Raw genomic sequence first — 20159 nt, 5'->3', positions numbered from 1 at the left:
GTAAGTTCCCATAACTTCTGCAGGAGCTCAGCGTGCATGAGCATGCCAAATCAAGCCTTCAAGCTAGTCTGCAAATGATTTCTTCAGTAAATTTCATTTGTAATGACCTCAGGTTGAATTGGATTCTTTAAGTAAGAGCTATAACATCTCCAAGAGCTCATAAGTTCTCTCCTTGCAGCACTACATGCAAATTTCCTTCATGTAATTACTGGACATATGGAATCCATGGCATAAAGAGTGTAACCGATTAAAACAAACTGAATCACTTTAAGTATCACTAAAGCACAAAAATGTTTCTGTTTAGAAATCCTCTTGTTTTTTTCTGTGTCTTTGGGGCTAGCATTGTCTCTAACCACAATATTGTGTGTTTGGGATTTCTATTATCTCTTCTGGCATTTCACATACAGAACACCTGCATGACGTATGTTGTTTGACTTCACAAACAGCTTGCAGGATGGGAATTTATAGTTGACTGAGTCTTATTCATGCTGTTTAAATGAAAGGAGACGTGCCACTAACGGTTTCTTCAATTTAGTAATGGAATATTTTATGGTTTAATCCCACTTTTATTTACCCCCATCTGTTTATGTTGCTTTATTCCTCTCTGGTTGAACTTTTCAAGTCTATATATAAATATCATGTTCGAAGATCTAGGAATACTTTTTTCAGTCTCTTTTGTTCTAATATTTGGTCTAGTTTTTATTACATAACTTTAATAAACACTTATTTTCCTCTGACAGTTTTACATCTAACATACTTAAAAATAATAATAAATTAAGTGAAGTAGGAAATTTGAGGGCTAGTGTGAAGAGTAAAGAAACAATATTTTCAGAAAGTAGATGGCTTTCAACTAAACTGATGCTTAACTCACAGGTAGCATCATTTTACAGTTTCTTGAATCAGTGATACTATTCACAGTGTTAAACTTGTAAATCACTATTGACCAGGGACCCAAGTCAGTGTTACTTCTTCCTCCACATGTTGTTTTAAATCTGTACATTACACTTTATGTGATATCTTCCATTCTTAGAAAAACAGGGTAAAGAAAACACTATGCCAGACCATTTGTGTTTTCTCTCTGAATTTCACATTCTACAACAAAGAGGAACTTTCAGGGGAAGTTTATTATGTGTTAGCTGAACCTTATATTCAAACCTTTGTCTCCTTTAGTCTGGCATCTATCTACCTTGTGATTGTATATAAGCAGTTTTGAGAGACATAAGAAAAAACATGGGTGGGTAGAAAAACACCCTCATTAGAAGCAGGGGAAGGGAGGATGTGATAGAGTGTTTCCAGGAGGGAGGGAAACTGGGAAAGGGGATAACATTTGAAATGTAAATAAAGAAAATATACAATTAAAAAAAAGAAAAGAAAAAGCATGTGTAACAGTTGTCAATTTCCATAGCATATATACTTTTTTATCATAGAAAACAATAACTCATATGAGTTCATTAAGTTTCTGAAAACTAAACAATGGACATTCAGTAACTACCAGCATACATTGTCACTTTCTCTGGACTTGGTCTAGGAAAAACATAAAATTAGCAGATTTTCTCCATTACCTTTCAATTTCCCTACCCTTTCTTCATGGTTCTTCCTAACCCCAACTAATCATTATTTTGATTTTAAGAATTTTACAAAGATACTCTCATTTTCACTAAAATATGTTTTCATACATTAGATTCTAAAAGGTACCTAAAATTAGCAGTAATCAATAAATCCTTCAGAAGTTAATTAGGAAATGTCAATAGAAATAGAAGATTCAGTCTGAATTCTTACTTATTTATTATCTCCCAAACACTCCCCCCCTTTCCAGTCCCCTCTTCCCAAAGTCCGTCCCATTATACTCCTTCCTCTTCTCCTCTGAAAGAGTGTCCTCTCCCTTGGTATTCCCCCCAGCTCAGTACATCCAGTCTCTGCAGGATTAGGCACATCCTTTTCCACTGCTGGCAGACAAAGTAACCCTGGTGGTGAATAGATTCCACAGTCAGGCGATAGCTTTTCAGACAGCCCACACTCACTCCAGTTATTGGGGGATCCACATGGAGACTGAGCTGCACATCTACTATATATGTGCCTGATCCTCAGTCCAGCCAGTGTATGCTCTTGGACTGATGTCTCAGCTTCTGAGAGCCCACAAGGGTGCAAGTTAGTTGAGTTCGTTGGTCTTCCTGTGAAGTACCTTTCCTCTTCAGCACTTTCAATCCTTTCTGTAACTCTTCCCTGAGAGTTCCCTACCTTCATCCAATGCTTGTCTGTGGGTCTCTGCATCTGTTTCAGTCAGCTGCTAGGTAGAGCCACTCAGAGGGCAGTTATGTGAGGCTCCTATCTACAAGCATAACAGAGTATAATTAATAGTGTCATGGATTGGTGCTTGCCTATGGGATGGGCCTCAAGTTGGGCCTTTTATAGCTTCTCCATTCTTCAGTCTCTGTCCCATTTTGTCCTTATGTTTCTTTTAGACAGAGCAAATTTTGGGTTGAAAATTCTGGGGGTGTGTTAGTGTCCATATCTCTCTACTGGGGTCCGGTTACAGAAGGTGGCCTATTCAGGTCCTATGTCCCCACTGTTAGGCATGTCAGCTAAGGTTGCCCACATTGACGTCTGGAAGCCTCCCCATCCCAGGTTTCTGTGACTTCCTAGACTTTCTTCCTATACTCACACCCACACCCCTGGCAGCTACAGGTTTCTATTCATTCTCCTGGTCCTCTGGCCCTCTTTCCTGTCTCTTCCCACATCTTATCCTGACCCAGTCCACCCCATTTCCCTTCTAATCACCTATACCCAGCTTCTATTCCTTCTGTCCCTCCCTCCCTCCCTCCCTCCCTCCTTCCCTCCTTCCCTCCTTCCCTCCCTCCCTCCCTCCCTCCCTCCCTCCCTCCCTCCCTCCCTCCCTCCCTCCCCCTCTCCCTCCCTCACTCCCTTTTTGCCTTCTATGACTATAGAGGATTCAAGAATCTCCTCTCTGGCCTTCTTTTCTGTTTAGTTTCTTTGGGTCTGTGGGGTACATCATTGGTATCCTATATTTTATGAGTAATATCCACTAAGCAGTGAATTCATACCAACCATGTCCTTTATAGTCTGGGTTACCTTACTCAGGATATTTTCTAGCTTGATGCATTCTACTGCAAAATTCATGATGCTCTTGTTTTTAATAGTTGAAGAGTATTCTGCTGTATAAATGAACTACATTTTCCTTGTGTATCCATTCTTCAGTTGGGGGACATCTGGAATGTTTTCTGTTTCTGAATATTATGAATAATGCTTTATTAAACATGGCAGAGCATGTGTCCTTGTGGTATGGTGGAGCATCTTTTGAGTGTATGCCCAGGTGCAGTATATCTAGGTCTTGAGGAAGAACTATGCCGTTTTCTGAGAAACTTGATTGATTTTCCAGAGTGGTTGTACCAGCTTGCAATCCCACCAGCAGTGGAGGAGTGTTCCTCTTTCTACACACCCTCTCCAGCATCTACAGTCACCTGAGTTTTTGATCTTAGCCATTCTGATGAGTGTAAGGTGGAATCTCACGGCTGTTTTGATTTATGGTTCCCTGATGACTAATGTGTTGAAAATTTAAGTGATTCTCAGCCATTTGAGATACTTCTGTTGAGAATTCTCTATGAAGTTCTAGACACCATTTTTAATTGGGTTATTTGGTTTGTTGGAGTCTAACTGCTTGAGTTATTCATGTATTTTGGATATTGGCTCTCGGTCAGATGTAGAGTTAGTAAAGAACCTTTCCCAATCTGTAGTCTCATTTTTTGTCCTATTGACAGTGTCCTTTACCTTATAGAAGCTTTTCAGTTTCATGAGTTCCCATTTATCAATTTTTGATCTTACAGCCTGAGAAACTGTTGTACTGCTCAGTATATTTTTCTCCTGTAAGCACATGTTTTGAGCTATTTTTTACTTTCTCTCCTATGGTTTTAATGTGTCCAAGTTTTATATTGAGGTCCTTGATCCACTTGTAAGTGAATTTTGTGCAGAGTGATAAATATGGATTTATTTGCAATCTTCTTTATGCTGACATCCAATTAGATCAGCATCATTCATTGAAGATGCTTTCTTTTTTCCATTGTATAGTTTTGGCTTCTTTGTCAAAAATCAAGTGTCCATACTTATGTGGGTTTATTTCTGCATCTTCTATTTAATTCAATTGATCAACCTGTCTTTCCCTATACCAATATCATGCAGTTTTTATCACTACTGCTCTATAGTACAACTTGATGTCAGAGATGGTGATTCCTCCATAAGTTCTTTTATTGTTTAGGATTGCTTTAGTTTTGTGTTTCTATATGAAGTTGAGAATTGCTCTTTCAAGGTCTGTAAAAAAAATGTGTTGGAATTTTGATGAGCATTGCGTTGAATCTCCAGACTGATTTTAGTAAGATGGCCATTTTCACTATGTAAATCCTATCAATCGAAGAACATAATAGAACTGTACATCTTATGATATCTTCAACTTCTTTCCTCAGAGACTTGAAGTTCATGAAGGTTTTTCACTTTCTTTGTGAGCGTTACACCAAGATATTTTATATTACTGTGACTATTGTAAAGGGTACTGTCTCCCTAACTCCTTTCTCAGCCTGATTATACTTTGTGAAAAGGAGGGCTACTGATTTCTTTGAGTTAATCTTGTATCTAGCCTCTTTGCTGAAGTTGTTTATCAGCTGTAGTAGGTCTGCCATATAATTTTTGGGATTGCTCATGTATACTAACATATCATCAACTAATGTGATATCTTGACTTCTTCCTCTCCAATTTGTATCCCCTTGATCTCCTTTTGTTTTCTTAATGCTTTAGCTAGAATTTCAAGTACTATTTTGAATAGATAGGGAGAGAGTGAGTAGTCTGGTGTTGTCCCTGACTTTAATGGGGTTGCTTTAAGTTTCTCTTCACTTAATTTGATGTTGGGTATTGATTTGTTGCATATTACTTTTCTTATGTGTAGGTATGTGCCTTGTATCTCTGATCATTCGAAGACTTTTTACATGTAAAGGTGTTGGGTTTTGTCAAATGCTTTTCAGCATCTAATGAGATGATCATGTGATTTTTTTTCTTTCAGTTTGATCATGTAGTAAATTAAGTTGATAGATGAATTTTCATATATTGAACCATCCCTGTATCCCTAGGATGAAGCCTACTTGATAATGATGGATCATGTTTTTGATGTGTTCCTGGATTTGGTTTGCACGTATTATATTGAGTATTTTTGCATCAAGGTTCATCAGTGAAATTGGTCTGAAATTTTCTTTCTTTGTTGGGATTAGATATCGAGGTAACTGTGGCCTCATAGAACGAATTTGGTAGTGTTCCTCTTGTTTTGATTTTGTGGAATAGTTTGAGGAAGTCTGTAGAATTCTGCACTAAAATCATCTGGCCCTAGGGTTTTTTTGGTTAGGAGACTTAATGACTTCGTCTATTTTCTTAGGGGTTATGGGACTGTTTAGATAGTTTAACTGATCTTGGTTTAACTTTGGTGTGTGGTATCTATCCTGAAATTTATCCATTTTAGATTTTCAGGATTTTTGGAGTACAGAATTTTGAAGTAAGACCTAATGATTTTTTAATTTCCTCAGTTTCTGTTGTTATGTTTTCATTTCTGATTTTTTAAAAAAAATGGATACTGTCTCTGTGATTTGTAGTTAGTTTGGCTAAGTTTTTGTTGTTGTTACTGTTTATCTTTGTGATTCTGTCTATTAACCAGCTTTTGGTTTTGGATGATTCTTTGTTTTGTTGATTCTTCATATTATTTCCTTTCTTTGAGTTAATTAATTTCAACCCTGAGTTTGACTATTTCCTCTTGGGTGTTTTTGCTTCTTTTTTTTCTAGAGCTTTCAAGTGTGCTATTAATTTGCTAGGATGAGAACTTTATAATTTCTTTATGCAAACATTTAGTGCTATGAACTTTCCTCTTAGGACTGTTTTCACTGTGCTCCATAAATTTGGAAATGTTGTACCTTCATTTTCTTTGAATTGTAGGTAACTTTTTTTTTTTTTATTTTTTGTATTTCCAACCTGACCAAGTGATCATTGAGTAGAGAGTTGTTCAGTTTCCATGAATATGTGGGCTTTCTGTTGCTTCTGTTGTTGAATACATCCTTGGTTGTCTGATAATATTAAAAGTGTTATTTTAACCTTCTTGCCTTCTTGAGTCTGTTGAGGTTTACTTTGTGACGATTATGTGGTCAGTTTTGAAAAAGAATCCATGAGGTGCTGAGAAGAAGGTATGTTCTTTTATTTTTGGGTTAAAGATGCTGTATATATCTGTTAGACCCATTTGTTTCAGAACTTCTGTTGGTCTCAATGTTTCTCTGTTTAGCTTTTGCTTCAATGACCTATCCTTTGGTAAGAGTGGGGTGTTAAAGTCCTCCACTTTTATTTTGTGGGCTTCAATGAGTGATTTGTGCTTTATGAATATGTGTGCCCTTGCATTTGAAGACAGATGTTCAGAATTGAGACATCATCTTGGTGGGTTTTTCCTTTGATGAGTATGAAGTGTCTATCCCTATCACTTTTGATTACTTTTGGTTGAAAGTCTATTTTACTAGATATGAAAGAACAGCTACTCCAGATTGTTTCTTGGGTCCATTTGTTTGCAAAATTTTTTTTCCAGCTCTTTACTCCAAGGTAGTACCTATCTTTATTGCTGAGATACGTTTCTTGTATGAAGCAGAATGATGGATCCTATTTATGTATACAGTCTGTTAGCCTATGTCTTTTTATATAAAGTGGCCAGTAATTTGAAAAACAGAGTGGGAGGGTGTGCAAGTAGGAAACGAAAGGGAAAATTATTTAATTGTATTATAATCATAAAATAAAATAGTTTTAATAATGGAAAGAGCAATGTTTTTGAAAAAATTTATTTATTTATTAACTTATTTACATCTCATATGCTATCTTCTCCTGGTCTTTCCATTACAGAGACCCTCCCTGGAGGCAGAGGGAGGGAGATAATTGGGTGTGAGAAGGGAGGGAAAGGGGAATGTAGAGAAGGTGTGGGGAGAGACAGGAGAGAGACTCAGAGGGACAGGAGAATGAATGGACAGGACAATGTCTTAATGATACCTGTGCCCCAAGCTTCCTGCTTTACATCTTACATTTAGAAGTTTAACATGTATTTATTAACTAGATACATAGTATTTGATCTCTATATATTTATCTATGCTTCTTATGCATATGTTTGTTGTATCATAGTAATTTGTAAGTATTTCTAGAAAATAGATTTACTCTTTGCAAAGTCAGTCTTTCTATCTATGGTTTTACATATACTTCCTACTGAGTATCATGTTAAATTTACTTGTCATAAACATATTAATATGCTCATCTGCTAGTTAGTAGCTAAGAGTAGATAAAGAATAAAATCTAATTTCAAAATAAATATTCTGTCTAGTTATGTCGTTCAATTTTTAATTGGATTATTTGGGTTGTTGATATCAGCCCTCTGCTGGATGTAGACTGAAGAAGATCTTTTGTCCTTTGGGTGGACTAGTTTACCATGACCAGACAGCTTTCCTGAGCTTGACATAAAATGGAGGACTTCCTTTTCCTAGTAAGGCTTCTTCTCTGCCTGACCTGTGGAGCCCAGCCCCAAGTCTTCTACCTGAGGAATGTCTTATAATTGTTGAAAATTATAGGTTTAACTTCCTGGAATGCCCCTCCATGCAAATGAGGTATCCCCAGAATCTTAAACTTCAGCTAATGAAACTTCACCATAAGAAGAGCTCCTATTTATTCTCCAAGATTCATATATGTTTATATCCCTTGATTTACCCCAAATAAAGTGATGTGCATAAGATGTTTCATTTAATATTATCTAAGGGACCTGTTTTCTAGAAGAGCTGTAAGACTGAAATCTTTGAAAGAGACACTCCCACCCCCTCTAAGTATTCACCAACAACCAGAATCTTGCAGTCTCATGCATTCTGGACTTCATTTCATCCTTTCCTGCTCAATGTGCATTGCCATAAACACCCCAAGGGAAGAAGTAAAAAATGGAACAACAGACTGTTACTTGCTTTATAGAAGTTTTTCAGTTTCATTAAGTCCCATTTATTAATTGTTGATCTTAGTGAATGCACAATTGCTGTTCTGTTCTGGAAGTTGTCTCCTGTGTCAACGAGTTCAAGGTTAGTCCCAACTTTCTCTTCTATCAGATTTAGTGTATCTGGATTTATGTTGAGGTCTTTGATCCACTTGGTCTTGAGTTTTATTCTGGATGATAGATGTGGATTTTCTTATATAATTGTAACTTCTATTCACCAGATGTAGTTGTTGTCTTAGAAGATTACTGCTGAAAACCCTTACCCTTTCTAGTACTTTCTGAACTCTGGCTGGCTGGTTTAACTCAGCTGTTTTGGTTCAAACTCCTCTTCAAACTGGCTTCTCTGGGATTCTCAGTGAATTGCTCTGTGGAAAAAAATGCCTCTGAATTCCATGAACTGAACTATCCTGACTGCATTGTCTGCACTAACTGAGTAGAACTGAACAGAACTTCTTGACCTCAACTTAACTGAGCTCAACTATGTTCAACTGAACTGCACCAAGCTGCACTGAACTAAAGTCAACTGAACTCTATTCACTGAAGAGACCAACACTTCTGACATACTTTGTGTTGTTCTCTTAAGTAGCTTCTCTTTTCTGTCTTAGTGAAAGTTGGGCATATCTTAACTCTGAATCATTCTCTCAAATATTTCTGTAATTCTTCACTTTGTCTGCCCCTAAATTAGATGTCATTTTCAAATATGGCTGCTATTTACTTTCATTGTTTGGTATTAAATGTATGTACTAACAGTCTGTATGTATTCCAGGCAGAGGGATTAAAGGTATATCTTTCCAATCTGGATCACATAGACCTAGAATGTCTTCTGATATGATTTCTTGCCAGAGCAACCATGTTACAGGTTCCTCTACATATTTGCATTCTTCTACATGCTGACATCCAGTTAAGACCAGCACTATTTGTTGAAGATGCTTTATTTTACAAACAGGATGAGTGGAAGGGGTGCAGTGGGGGAGAATGAATGGGAGGAGAGAAGGGAGGGGGTACTATGTTCTGATGTAAAGTACAGAAATTAATTAAAATAAGTATTCTGGTTTATCTACTGAGCCCTTACTTTATGCTAGATACTTTGTTTAATTCTCTCCCAAGCTTCATGACATAGATATGCCTGTGACCTTATTTTTTGCACTAGAATTGACTAAAGATGACTAAGTTAGGTAAATGGAACGTTTCTCACATAGCTCCTAAGCCTTAGAGTTTGAGCTTCAGCACGGTGCATCTGGAGCCTAGGATTCTTATTCTTGAAATCACTCTCCTGAAATTCCACTATATTGCATGGAGCTTAGAGTGGTGATGTGAATAAAATTGTACTCATCCCAGACAGGTACCAGCAAAAACAAGTCCTGCCAAGCCAAGCATGGTGAGACAATGTATTTGTTTTGTTTGTTTATTTGCTTGTTTGTTTTTAGATTATGTACAAATACCAGTAAAGGAGCTACATAGAAACACATAGGTGACTAAGGCAGGCACATAATCAAAAATCCTTCATCATCGTGGGTAACAAACCACAAAATTTGTATTGCTAGAATTTCCTGAACAACTTGACAAGAGTTCTACCAAAGATTTATTTACTGTTTAATATTGAGCAAGTACATTGCGCATCCTATATATTCTGTGTGCTTCTATTGTCCTATATATATTGTATGCTGTGCCTACATTAAGTAGTGAATTTTTAACTCAGAGCAACTATCTACCCAATATCTAACAGAGTCTTAGATAAATCTGGTTATTAAGCATCTTTATATACTGAGTATTATCATCTTTTTATTACTCATTAAAGATGTGGAAACTCAGAAAGAAAATGTCATTGCCTTAACCATATAACTCCTGGCAAAGATTACCTTTAACATAGGAAAAAATATTGTATCAATACTTGGACCTGTGCAGAAATCACTTCCTTTCTTGAATGGAATAGGCACATTCATATATAAATATTCTGTGTCTCTTATCACTAAGATGAATGTTCACATTTCATCCAACACAGACCCCAAAGACTAGATTTTCTTAAGTTTATTTACATAAAAATCAAGTAACAATAAGACACTAGAAAAATTATTCAAATTGAAGTCTCCTTACCCAAGCTGACTAAATATTCCTTGTATTCACACATAATTCACAATTTAAATGCTAAACATGATATCGCCATTTAAAAGAAAAGAAAATAATATTTGGAGGTCACTGTAGTTTAGGTCTCAAAACACTCTCATGGGTGGAACACAGGACATTGAAAAAAATCTCCATAACTGCTTATAGAAATATACTTTGTAAATTGTTTAAGAATTTGAGGGAATCAAAATGAAACGACATATATATCTGCAATCTGATCACAATTTCTAATTGTTATAAAATATCTTCTTATTTTAAATAAATATTCAGTTTTGTTTGAAAATCTAAGAGAGCAGTCAGAAAATAAACAAACCACATAACTCATTGGATTGCTGAGGAGTTGATAGTAGAGAATGAGGCCCATAGTGTATCCTTTGTAAAAAAAAATTGTCTTTTACTAACATAGTCATCAAGTAAATATTTCCTAATTTCCAAACTACTTCACTTTGGAGTGCTAATTTTAATGTCGAAACTGAGATGAATCAAAGTTTAGATTAGAAATAAAAAATAGAGAAAATACTATGACAATAAGTAGCATCACAATATACTTCAATAATCAACTAACAAAGAAAGTAGGCTTTACTATAACTTGTCAGTTATATAGTTGTATATACAATAAAACAGTGAAAGGGGGTCAAACAAAGAAATTTGACTAAATGAATTTATAATAATGTTCTTTGTAATAAATAAACAGAAACTGTCTCATTCCTTCAAATCAGTTTTAGAGAAAATTTTATAAGTAAATATAACATAAACTATTCCAAATACTAGTATAGTATATATTGACATGGTGATATAAAAATAACTAATAACTTATTAGGCTTATGATTAATTTAGTAAAACATAATTTTAATATTTAGGTTTAATATATTTTTGACATACTTTATTAACAGGAAATAGAAAGAAATATACATATATCATATATCATATATTATATATGTACATATATATATATATAATTTTCATTTTTTCCTGAGACAGATTTTCTTTGTGTATGTCTGGCTGTCCTGGAACTCGCTATGTAGACCAGGACTGGCCTGGAAACTCACAGATATCTGCCTGCCTCTTTCTCCCCAAAGCTTGGATTAAAGGCATGCACCACCAAGGCCTGGCTCCAGACTAAACTTTCAAGAAGAATTAAAAGATAGATAAATTGTTTGAAAAGATCACAAGAAGCAACCACATAGAAATTGAAGAGGACATTGATACCTACACACACCCACACAGCCACACAGGAATAATCTGAACAATTTCAAAACTGGAAACGAGACACTAAGAAATGGAGTGGTTTTAAAATGGAGGAGGAATATAGTATTAAAGAAATTAAAATCTTCACCTTCTCTAATAATGAAAAATAATCTAATGCATAGTCACACATGACGAACTCAGATTGTATCCACTGATAATAACAGCAGTGGATATAAATAACAGTTGTAATAATGAAATAGAAAGATGGATAGCCAAAGAGCCAGAGATCCGCAGAAGGATGGAAAGAAGGAAGGCAATATTAGAATTCTTAATTTATGTCCCAGTATCATAGCTCAAGTAGACCAAAAACTTTCAATGAGTATAACAAATATATGCCAAACACCACATGGAAATCTTCATAAGAACAAGTTATGAGAGAGTTAAAACAATATTTTAAAAATAATTTATTTAAAGAAATGTTTGCTTTTAACAGGCTATGGTTTAAATGCTGTGAAAGAAAAACCCAAAACGTCTATTATTTAAAACTGAGATATTCTTTGCTCAGAATTTCCTGAACTTAAAATAATAAAAAAGTGGCCAGGCTGTATGTACAGACCATCTAGATAGAGTCAGAGGCCACTGCGCATCAGGTTCCATAGAAAGAAGGCCTGTGCTAAAATGAGAAAGTGTCAGCTTTGGATTACTGTTTCTCTTCTACGAGAATGACTAAAGTGAGCAAACTGAACATTTCACTAAGAAAATCAGTAAAGAATCATCCAGTGAGTCTAAGGAAACCTGAAGGAAGAAATTGCTATTGATGATAATAAAATCTGAAAAATAAAAGTTCACTAAAGTTAAACTTGTGTATAGTCATATACACAAAAATATGATGTTGCTAACCTAATACTATGTAACTCAGAATATACAATAAACATAACCTACACATATACAAATACCTGCCAATATTTGTAATTATTATTAAAATGAATAATATAATGGAGAAGGCATAAAGAGAAAAAGCTAACTATATGAATATATAGATAGGGAAATTATACTACATATGCCTTTGCATTATTTGTAACTATATATATGTGTATGTATCTATATGTCTATAATGCTAATTTTGTATATGCATTGGTGTGAAATTATCTATAAAAGATCATGAAAAGAAAGAAGGGGAAACACTTAGAAGAACATAAAAGGAAAAAATAGAACCTGTCAGTATGCAGGAAAGCAGCAAAAACGAGAAAAGTCTTGCACTTGGGAAGTGAATTTAAAAGTCTAAATAAATTGCTTTCTTGTGATAAAAGAGAAAATCAGTCACAGAGAACAGAAGTTAAGTGCATTAAAATTAAAATTTTTAATCTTCATGGGCAAAAAGTTAAGACAAATTTTGAAACCCATCCCTTAATGAGGCAAACACCATGCTAAATGAAAGTGTTTTAGGAGTGAATTCTGACCAACTCCTCGGGATGACATGGTTCTAGATTTATAAGAAATATTACAGAATGCATGGAAGCATACATCTTCCATATTTATCATTCATAGAAGAAAAACAAAATTAATATGATAAGCCTGGAAATGTATTGGTTTAAAAAAAGTAGGGAGATTTTAGCTAGATTACACTTTCATAGTTGAAACAGAACTAAAGAATGAAATGCTAAGCATTGTAAAAATTTAGGATGTAATTAAGTAGCTTTCTTCACAGAAAGTAAAGTAAGGTGTGCATGCATGCACATAAGTGTGTGACACACACATACATAAATATATACACATACCCATAAATACACACACAAAAAAACATACACACATATGTATATTAGAGTGTGAAAAATAATATGTAATCTACAAAGAAAACAAAATGATTTTTTTTAAAATTTGTTATAATAAGTTGACTTTTGAAAATACTGATCAAAATGATGATTTGTGTTTGGTTCACATTTTGCACAAATAAAAAATGGTAATAATGATAAAATAATGAAAGAACACCACTGAATTATGGAAAATTGAAAGAATGTTTATTATTATTATAATTTCTCATTTATTAACAGTTGTTTTAATATTTTCCTAGAAGACAATTAAAATATATTTAATACATTTTTAGCAGGAAAAGAAAAGGAAATAGAAATTTCAAAAGTACATAATATCATTCTATTTGATAATGTAACAGAAAAAATCATAAATAAGCAAAAGATTGTGTACAAAATCAGAATAATAAAATTCATGAGACATATTAATTATCTAAGATACACTCAAACTCATGTGTATAATATTGTGACAAAAAAATACTGTGGCAAAAAGCAGTTAAAATTAAAATAATAAACACATAAACATAAAGATAATAACCAATTTGTTAAATCATATTAACAAAATATAAAAAGTTATATACATATCTACATATTTTAAATACTTCAAAAGTAAAAATATAAGACTTGCAGAGATTTAGTATTGTAAAAATGTAAGTTCAAACTAAATCTACAGATTTCTTGTGCTCCAAATAAAATACCAACAGACTTATTTTTGGAACTTGAACAAGCTGATTCTAAATTTCTTATGTAAAAATAAACATGAAAGATTTGGCAGTTTAGTTCTGAAGGAATGAAAAGTAGGACTGAGACTATGTTGATAAGATACATGTGTTAATACGACTGCAATTGTCTGGGGCAGCTGCCGGGAAAGAGCCTGATCAGAGCAGTAAAAACAAACAAAAAAAAATAGTGAATACACATGTAAGAATTTACTATATCATAAATTTCATACTTTAAAGCATATTGAGACTAATGCTGGAGGGAAACAGCTACTAATTAAGAAAAGAATATGTCCCCCCCCCAAAAAAAATCTTTTAGGTTCCTCAGAGACTTAAAATATAATAATAAAAATTGAAAATCACTAAAATATCAAAATATTTGAAAATCATTTTGTTGTGGTGGTACTTTTTCTATGTAATCATTCAGAATTGTAAAAGATGTTTGTCGGCAGCCACAACACGGTTATGATAGTCTATATAAAGTGTTGTGCTTACTAAGCAGCATTATTTCTATTGCTTGTAATAGATCCACATATGAAAAGCTAAATTATACTGAAACTGGAATATTGGTAAGTATTAAAGAAAATAGGTTTACATCTTAAAATGTGAATTAGAGATGGTCTTTGACTCAAAAATGCCTTTTAAAGATTCTGTAGAGTCTTCCACAAACAAAGAAATTGGAGGAAGGATACTCAGTGTAGCCTTTCTTGAAAGAACAAAAGCCACTAAAATTTTAAATGCTACATGACAATAAATTAATTAGAATATATTTCAGGGCACCTGTAAAACAAACACTCTTGAGGTTTGTAAAGCAAGAAACATGACAGGTGATGAATAGGTCCCTAAAATACAAGATTAGAAGTGGGGGAGAAACATATATATATATGATTTATTTTATATGAATGAACAATATATTCATATAAAAATGTTTCAGAATACAAACTGAAGACTTTAACTTACTAATGAATTTGAAATCAAATATATGATTATTAGTTTTTCTACAGCTATATTTTCCACACATATAATTCTTAAAGGATAAATAAAAGAGCAGTCAAATCTGATAAAGTATTTCTTAGCCTTATTATAAACTTTATTTATATAATAAGCTATACAATAAGTATTAAAATTCATTTAAAAGAATCATAATTTTATGTGTTAATTCTTCTTCATAATGTTTATCCTCTCAAGAGAAAACTAATATAAAGACCACAAGGAGACTAAAGAATACTCTACAAAACTACAATATTTTGAACTCCTAATGATGTGTCAGAAAATATCCATGTACTTTAAGTCATCTATAAGGACAGCACCAATGTTTATGAGAAAATGGACAGGGGAAAAGCCTGGGAAGTCTCAACCCTACACAGAATTGCAGATAATTGAGAAAATGCAAGTTTCTTGCAGGCAAAAGCACACCATTTTTTCTAGTACCAAATGATTAGTCTGGGAAGAAAAAGCAAATAACATTATATAGACTCTGGGAGTTGTATTTAGGAATTTATATGTATATAAGTTTACATATATGCATGCTATAATGCATTGAAAATGAAGTCATGAATTTGAAATAGAAAAAGGAGGTGTATATAAGAGGATACAGAAGGAGAAAAGGTAATGGAGAAATGTACTTATATTTAATCTCAATAATTAAAAAATTAATAGAACTCATGCAATTTAGAAGAAAGAACACTAGGAGTGCATCCAGATCATATTGCTTGGAGCTAGCTATCTCACCTTCTTTGCCAAGTTATTCAGTCTGTTGAAGCCTCAACTTCTTGATGGCAACATTGAGAAGTACCTTTACAATGCAGTTGTGAAGAATACACTCTGATATATTAATATTGAATGCAGATTTCAAGACATTTAGAGTTTTGGTAGGGTTTACAAAAGAGATTATCTTTGTGGTATTGGCTACAGCATCATCTTTGGGTCAGAGAATGGCTAGAGGTCCCAACAGATCCAAAAGTAAATTTTAAAAGCTATAATAACAAGAGAATAGAAACCACATGCAACTAAATAGTTTCAACTCACTGAGCCAGCCCTAATCAACATGGAAAGCTCAGAGAAGCATGTGGGTTCTAGTCAGCTGGATGCATCTTGGAAGTTTTAAAAATACTCTTTAATTTGCTGTTGCTGTTAATGACCTGACTGAGAATTCTTAGGGTCTACTAAAGAACCATTTTATTTGTTAGTTAGGACTGTCTCTTTTCTACCAAATTTCGTTTCTCTCTGTTTTCTGCCTCTTATTCCATTACATAAATAGAGAACTTTGCCATATGTGTAATTTGCTTCAATTTCACTCTTTATCCCCTTATAGAAAGTTGTTTTTAAGTGGACTATACCAACAGACTGAGAGGTGCTAACTAGATCAAACAGTTAATTTTGAGAAATCTGAAGCCATGACACTTGTTTAGGGAGGCTTTTTAAATTTAGTTTCTAGGAACTCTATATCACTGTGACAGTTAATTCATACATCAGTGAGACTTGGTAAACAAATAACTCTCCAAGTTTTACCTAGTATTACTCCCTAGCCTTTACTTAAAGAATGAACAACTGGAGGTGAATTTCTATAATGGATGAGCCTTCTGTCTGAGTATGCCATTACCTCATTCATTTAAAAGTCAATTTAGAACTTATGGACAGTGCCAAATTTACAGCCCTGAGTCCAGACTCCTTTTTATAGTCTAGAGAAGAGTCATTGCATAAGTTGTCATGTTGCAAGCCTTTTGAGCCAACTCCACTCCGTCACAGTCTTTTTCATGATGGGCAGAAGAGTTTCAGACATGAAGGCTATCCAATAACTTTAGGGCCATTAAAAGTCAGCAAATGGAGCTGAAACCGACTCCCCATCACATTGTATGTGCTCATATCATTTGATCAGAATCATCTAATTTGGTAAAAGAAATCAAGTTCTATAGTGACCAAGATTTTAACCACTTAAATTGCTGTTCACTCTGTGATGACAAGCTAATAATCAGGAAGTTTATAATTTCTTTGAAGAGCAATTCCATAAAATGTGGATAACAAAGGTCCAGAGAATAACAGATTAGACCATCTTCTCTAACAAGAAAGGATGTCATGTTTGTTTGAGGAGTCAGCCTATTTGTGTGCACACCCTATCTATAATTAGTGTTCTCTCTGGGGTTGACAAATTCTGCTAGGGTAGGATTACTTTTGCTATTTCACAGTATCACTGCTATATGAGGCTGGTTACATCATTCCAGCAAATGTCCAGTGCATGAGGAAACCGAGAGGTTTGGCTCAACCAGAGAAAGCTCAGGTTCAGTCATGCATATCCTCAATTTCCAATCTTGTCTTTTCCCTGTAGCATTCTCTGCTGGAACCACACAAAAATCTTCTACATGGTCAACATAAACATTTCAGAAACATTATTTGGATTACTGGCTAGCTGGAACAATGGTAAATGGAATAAAAGCTAAGTATAAGAAAAAATGAACTCATTGGTAAGAAAATTACATCCACAATAGCAGAAACAAGGTCAAAGGTTCTTGCATTTGAGATAAAATAAATAAACATTTTAAAGTTTTTTTAAATATAAAAGATGTCTAGGCTTATTGTTTGTATGTGAGGGCAACTAGCTCAAGTACAAGTACATGTACTTCAAACTGTAGGATCAGCTAACAAAGGAATTCCTCTACACCCTTTCTTCTATAAAGCAGTTTTCAACTTTCTTGGACTGACACAAATATCACCATTTTCTTTGAAACTCCTTTCTGACTCTCCAAAATGACTTATTGTCTCCCTCGAGCTCTCTCAAGACTTGCTCAAATTGGCTAATATGAACTTACCATTTTAATATATTTAGGTATAGATTTATCTTCTTGAGATGAAGCCAGGTGTGATACTTGATTTATCCTTATAACCCTAAAATCTAAGCAATTCATAAGGTGGATACATAATTTAGATGAGATGAATTGAGTTCAAATATGACTTGCCCCTTCCATGAGATCAAATTATGCATGTAGGACATCCCAGAGATTTAATGAATCACTTCATTATCTCCATAGCCACTATAACGTTGTTGTTGTGTACTCTGCATTAGATAGGAACTTTATGCATATATTAGGTAAAAAGAAAACCAAACTATGCTGAAATTCTGGAGGAAATGTGAAAGGAATGAGGTAAGTTTCAGATACAAGATGAATTTCCTCTTTGTACTATCTCAAGGACAACAGAGAAGTATGGTGGATGGACAGAAAGAAGTAATTCCACTGACCTGCCTACTGTGGAAGAGCATTAACTATCTCTTATCACTGTGATACCAGTAACTATTACAAAGCAATGAATGGTTATTTATATTACAATGGTGATATCTGTGGGCCATTTGAATAATTTCAGTTTAGGGTTTAAGTCTCTGATTTTTAAGCTTTCACAGGAGTAATTCCCTATCATGTTAGGAAAGGAATGCTTATTCATAATCTATTTCTTCATTCTTTAGTCATTAGTAAAAATGGGTCATAGATCATGTCATGTTGTCAGTAACCTAGTTATAATTGTGGCAGAATGGAAGTTTCAAAATCATGATTTCTTAGAGAAACCTTTAAAATCTCATTAGTTTCTGATAATTATACTAATATCTAAAGCTTGAAAATCAAAGAACTAATTTCATCAGAAGATCAGCTGTGAATGTGTTCTGGGGAGGTTTTCTCTCTCAACTTCCTGGGAACAAAAGTAGAAGGCACCTTCAGGCTCTAACATGACATCCTATTTATGAGGCAGAAGAATAAGTTCAGGGAAGCATCACATCGTGAGTGAGCGGATTCAGAAGTGGAGAACAGGAATATTAGAGCAACATCTCGAAATGCAACTCTGAGACTGGAGAAGCCTCTTCACTTGTGATCGATTTGCATCTCTGCCTGTGTCTGAATTCATATTCCACAAGCACAGATGGAGGTGTGATAGATTTTTTTTCGAGCACATCTATTTATTCAGATACCGGATTCAGTCTCTGAGTAGGGAGATGGTAAAGGCTGCTGTGAGCAGATGGCACATAGGCACTATGACTTTCGAAACAACATTCTTTAAAGATAAGTGGCACAGTAATAATAATAATACTTAGCACATATATTGCACCTTTGGTCTGCCAACATTAACTAATTAATCTTCAGTAGACCCCTGTGAGATAAGTAAGTGCTTATAATTATCTCTATTATGCAGTCAAGTCAAGTAAGAATGTGTCGGCACATACTGTGGAAGACTTGGCCCAAGTTAAAGGCCGGGTGGATCCAATTTGCATGGCTCTTTAAGATTTCTGCTCTAGTAGAAGAGACTAGTATTTCTAGACACACTGCTGTTTGAGGCACCAAGTAGATTGGAAGCAAGATATCATCCACCAGACATACTTCATTCAGAGGGTTTATGCTACAGATTTCTAAATTGGGCAATGGGACAGGTGAGTCATTTCTTGAAAGTCCAAGAGGATGTGGGTGGCCAGAAGCAGGAGTGAAACTTATAAGGCCCTCCCATTTGAAGAAAACAATTGGACTGCCAATATCTCTTTTAAGGCTGTTTTTTTAATTATTGTGAAAAATAAGTATTTTGAAGAAATATAAGGATTCCCTTGCCATTAGACATGTCCAACAACTTTCATCTGCAGGTTGTTGGAGTCTGAACTATTACTTTGATGAGAGAGATTAATATTCTATTGGAAAAATAGAACTTCTGAGTTAATCAATGATGCTGTGGAATTGCTTAAATTCTGAAGCTTTGGTGGTAACACGCAAAGATGTCCATCTTAGAAATCTGAAATTGGATATTATTGAACTGTGTCATGATATTAAGTGATCTGACCCTGAATTTGGAAAGATATAAGAAAATTAAAACCCTTTATAAATGGGTGAATCAATAAACAAACCTTGCTATGCCTTTAATCCCAGCACTTGGGAGGCAGAGGCAGGCAGATTTCTGAGTTCAAGGCCAGCCTGTTCTACTGAGTGAGTTCCAGGACAACCAGGAATACACAGAGAAACCCTGTCTCGAAAAACCAAAAACTAAAACCAAAACCAAAACCAAAAACAAAACAAAACAAAATCTCCCCAAACAAAAAAACAAACAAACAAAAAATAAACCTCAACTTACCATGAGAATCCATAAACAAAAGGTTTAGGAATGACTCTTACTATGTGACATGTGATAAGCAAGCAATATTTTACCCCTCACTCTATCTCTTAGAAGTATGACTGGGGTCAAGACATAAACTTTCAGGTTTAGCTTCCTCATCTGTAGAATATATCTTAATTCATCAACCATATCAATGTC

Source organism: Mastomys coucha, unplaced genomic scaffold (genome assembly GCF_008632895.1).
Source record: "Mastomys coucha isolate ucsf_1 unplaced genomic scaffold, UCSF_Mcou_1 pScaffold8, whole genome shotgun sequence".
Classification (NCBI taxonomy): Eukaryota; Metazoa; Chordata; class Mammalia; order Rodentia; family Muridae; genus Mastomys; species Mastomys coucha.
This window is presented reverse-complemented; position numbering follows the sequence as displayed.